This window comes from Arvicanthis niloticus, chromosome 12, assembly GCF_011762505.2.
Source record: "Arvicanthis niloticus isolate mArvNil1 chromosome 12, mArvNil1.pat.X, whole genome shotgun sequence".
NCBI lineage: Eukaryota > Metazoa > Chordata > Mammalia > Rodentia > Muridae > Arvicanthis > Arvicanthis niloticus.
Window position 1 is genome coordinate 20,471,234 of NC_047669.1, and position 4,603 is coordinate 20,475,836.

The window sequence follows — 4,603 nt, forward strand, 5'->3', positions numbered from 1 at the left end:
GATAGTGTCCTTTCTTGTGTTGGGAGGCTCACAGCAGTGAGTCTCATGTATCCCAGGCTGGCTTCGAACGTTTTACACAGCAGAAGAGGACCTGAAATTTCTGCTCTTCCTGCCTCTGTCTTGCCAGAGCTATCTCCATGCCACTAGTGCGGGGATTACAGGTGTGTGCCACCACGTCTAGTTATGTGGTAGGTAGGGATGATGCCAGGTATACCAGGGCTTCCCGCATGCCAGACAAGCACCCTCGCAACCGAGTCCTTAGTTCCTAGCACAAGTCTCATTTTATGTTTAGAGATTTGTTTTATTTTTAAGTATGTGTGTACGGGTAGATAGCTGTGGGGGTCAGAGGCATCAGATCCCCTAGAGCTGGAGTCAAGACACATGTGAGCTGCCTGACTCAGTGCTGAGAACTCAACCCAGGTTAGTACATACTACCTACTGCCTTACTGCAGTAGCAGTAAGTACTCTGAGCCATCTCTCGGGCGCCCCCTTGAGGTGTCATTTGAAACAGAAAATGTGACTTGACACCCTGGAGTGGTTGACTTTGGCTACCTTCACCAGAGGTTTTCCCTCACCCAAGACAGCATTTTAGCATGCCGTAGATCATGTAGGCTTCTATCCCCCAAACACAACTCCATGACAAGTATCCAGGCCAAGGGATCCCATTCTTGGATCCAGGGATTGGCCCAGGCCAAACGCAGCGGAGGTTGACTTACGCTGATCACCTATGTAATCCGTTGGTAAACTGTCATGTGCTATTTCAGCTTGGTGAAAGCAGACTTTGTGAGCAAAAGCACATTCTTTGTCCCAGACTAAGAATGTTTAAATATCTTCTCGAATGGCTGGTGAGATGACTTGGCTGGTAAAGGGACCTGCTGCCAAACTGGACCACCTCAAGTTTGCCACGTGGGTGCTACATTGTAAAAAGAGAGAACTAATTCCCAGTAATTCTCTAACTTTACATGTGTAAAACATAGCATGTGCCCTGCCCCATAAAAACACTAAATTGGAATAAATTGTTTCTTCGGCTGGGTGGTGGTGACGAATACCTTTAATCCCAGTGCACAGGAGGCAGAGGCAGATGAATCTTTGTGAGTTCAAAGCCAGCCTGGTCTACGGAGTGAGTTCCAAGACAGCCAGGGTTACACAGAGAAACCCTGTCTTGTGGGGAGGGGGACCTCCATGGTGAGAAGAGGAAGCTGGAAGCTCATCCATGGAGAGAAAGCTCAATCAGAAACTCTAGCTGGCTGCCTCAACCTCCCTAGTTGACTTCTGGCTGGATGTTGGTAAGTCCTTGATTTGATGTGTGAACTAAAGTTTCCAGAAGGAGAAGGGAGGGAGAGAGAGGTGGTGGATAAGTGTAAAATACTTTCTTAAAGGCCCACGTTTGGGAAAATCCTGTGACAGAGGGAGTCTGGGTACTCTGTGAGTCACAGGAGGTTGAGCTACCTGATATAGGTGCCGAGACCCGCACTCCAGTCTTCTGAAAGAGCAGCAAGTGGTTTTAACTCCCCGGCCATCTCTCCAGCCTCCATAAAGCACACCTACCTTAGCTACTAGTCCCACAATAAAGAAGCACTCAGAGAAAACTGACTGACTAATACAAAGTCGACCAATCCATTAACAGGGTCAGTGCAAATGTAGGAATTGACTTAAACCAGCCAAACTCTGCCCCTCGTCATCAGAGGCTTCATTTCTGTGCACACAACCTCCCGAGTTCAAAGGCAGCTCCAGATCTAGTGAGTTTTTTGAGCTCCCGTTTCTTTTAAACCATTCCACCTGTTTCCCTCAGCCTCACAACGCCCCGCGGCTCCCATCACTTCTCAAATATCCGAGTCAGGCAAGTTTCCTAGACTTTATGGGCCATTCTTGAGAGACTCCCTGTTGCTGAAAGAAAACAATCTTTTAAAGAGCAGGAGGGGTGGTGGGCACCACTAATCCCACCATTCAGGAGGCAGCCATTCACCAGCCTGAATACACTATCTCAAAAGCAAGCAAGCAAGCAAGCAAGCAAATAAACAAACAGGATCACTTGTAGTCCAGGCTGACCCCAGACTTAATTTATAGCCAAAGATAACCTTAAACTCTGGTCCTCCTGTCTCCCTCCCAAGTGCTGGGGCTGCAGGTATGTGCCTGTAGTACAGGACTTTTCTGATCCAAATTGGCACCATCTTCAAGAGTTCTACCTGCCTGCTTGCAAAAATCACTACACCAGGGCCTGATGACTACTTACCTTCCTTCTAGAAAAAGAGGATGGGAGAGTCATGGGTCCTTCACTTGTCTCACCGACCCTCCCAAGCAGATGTACAAAATTCTGCCTTGCATGTGGTCCTGGGCATGGTGGGAAAAGATAAATAAAAGAGGCTTGATGCATCTACACAGCCATGAGGAAGCTGCCATCTCTGTGAGGTTCAGACCTTCCAGTGTGGCTTGTGGCTGCTTTTTTTTTTTTTTTTTTTTTTTCCTCCCCTTAGACAGGGTTTCTCTGTGTAGCCCTGGCTGTCCTGGAACTTACTCCATCGACCAGGCTAGCCTCCAATTCAGAGATCTGCCTCCCTCTGCCTCCTGAGTGCTGGGATCAAAAGTGTGCACTCTTCCCAGCTGAACTGTGGCTGCTTTAAGCTCCCCAGAGGGAGGAAGCCCTTAACTCCTCACTCTATAAGTAAGCCAGGTTAACTCAGTGGTTGATTCGGTGAACACATCTGTGTTTGTCATTGTGCCTTAGGACGGAAGGAATTTTAGCAAGACCACAACTCTGCTTAGCTTGAACACTGGGACTGCATGTAGGGCCAGGCATGCTACATTTTTTTTTTATCCTGAATGGTCCCCAGAGGCCCCATGTTGTAAGACTTGATTGCCAGTAGAAGGAAGTTAAGTCACTGGGGTGTGCCCTTGAAGAGATTGAGATGCCAGCCTTTCTTTCATTCTTTTGCTTCTTGATTTGCTATGAGGTGAGCACTCATGATGTTCAGTGCAACCACAGGCCCAAAGCTAACAGGCCTAAGCATCCCCAGACCAGAACCTCAGAGACTTTCAGCCAAAACATATCTTTACTACATTTATGTGAACGTTTTAAATTTGACTTTATTATTTTTGAGACACTGTTTCATCAATTATGGCTGGCTTGGAACTCACTATGTAGACCAGTCTAGTCTCAAACTTTACAGAGATCTGCCTGTCTCTGTCTTCCAAGTGCTGAGACTAAAAGCCTATTCCACCATACCCAGCCAACTTTCTTACTTTGGGTTTCCATTGCTGTGAAGAGATACCATGACCAAGGCAACTCTTTTGTTGTTGTTGTTGTTGTTTTGAGGCAGGGTTTCTCTGTGTAGCCCTGGCTGTTCCTGGAACTCACTCTGTAGACCAGGCTGGCCTCAAACTCAGAAATCCGCCTGCCTCTGCCTCCCAAGTGCTGGGATTAAAGGTGTGCGCCACCACCGCCCGGAGACCAAGGCAACTCTTATAAAGGCAAACACTTAATTGGGGTTAGTTTACAGTTTCAGAGATTATCATCATGGTGGGAAGCATGGCAGCCTGCAGGCAGACATGGTGCTGGAGGAGCCAAGAGTCTACATCTTGATCCACAGACAGCAGAAGGAGACTGTGTAGAACATTGGATGTAGCTTGAACATAGGCGATCTCAATGCCCTCCCCTACGGTGACACACTTCTTCTAACATGGCCACACCCACTCCAACAAGGCCAGGCCTCCCAATAGTACCATGCCTTATGGGCCAAGCATCCAAACACATGAGTCTACTGGGGACCATACCAATTCAAACCGCCACACCTACTAAAAATTTTGTTCAAATGTGTGGAAGTGTGTGTGTGTGTGTGTGTGTGTGTGTGTGTGTGTGTGTGTGAATGTGGACAGGCAGACAGATGTGTTCACCACACACACGGAGATCAGAGGACAGTCAGTTTTCTCCTTATATGTTCACATGGATGACTCAGGTCATTAGGCTTGCTCAGCAAGCAGCTTGCCTGCTGAGCCATCTTGCTGGACTCCCTTAAAATTAAGTTGATTTATCCAGTGCTTGTTTTGTCAATGGAAAGCGGATTAACATGGATGAGACATTCAGATAGCAGCACATTAAAAAAGAAATTATCTGAATAGATGGGAAACCATCTTTCCCTCTGACCAGATTTTCCCAACCACACCTTCTCCCCTAAGCTAGCGCTCTCTCTCTCTCTCTCTCTCTCTCTCTCTCTCTCTCTCTCTCTCTCTCTCTCTCTCTCTCTCTCTCTCTCTCTCTCTCTCTCACAGCTTCCCTCCTGTCCCAGCTTATTGTTAGAGGCCAGCAAATTTCATGGTCAGTAGATGGCGCTGTCTCCTACAATTTGCGGGAAAATGTGACGAGGTTTTTTTTTTTTCAAAAAGGCTATTTCTAACTGCTAACTTCCTTGCTTGCTTTCTTGCTTTTTTGTTTGTTGTTTGTTTGGAAACAGGATCTCACTTGGGAACATCACCGCCAAGTATAATCATTAACTTTATTTTTTAAGTGTATGTGTGTTTGTGTGTGCATGTGCATACTCCAATACCCCAGTGTACATGTGAAAGTCAGAGAACATATTTAGGGAGTCAGTTCTTCTCTCTTTCCACT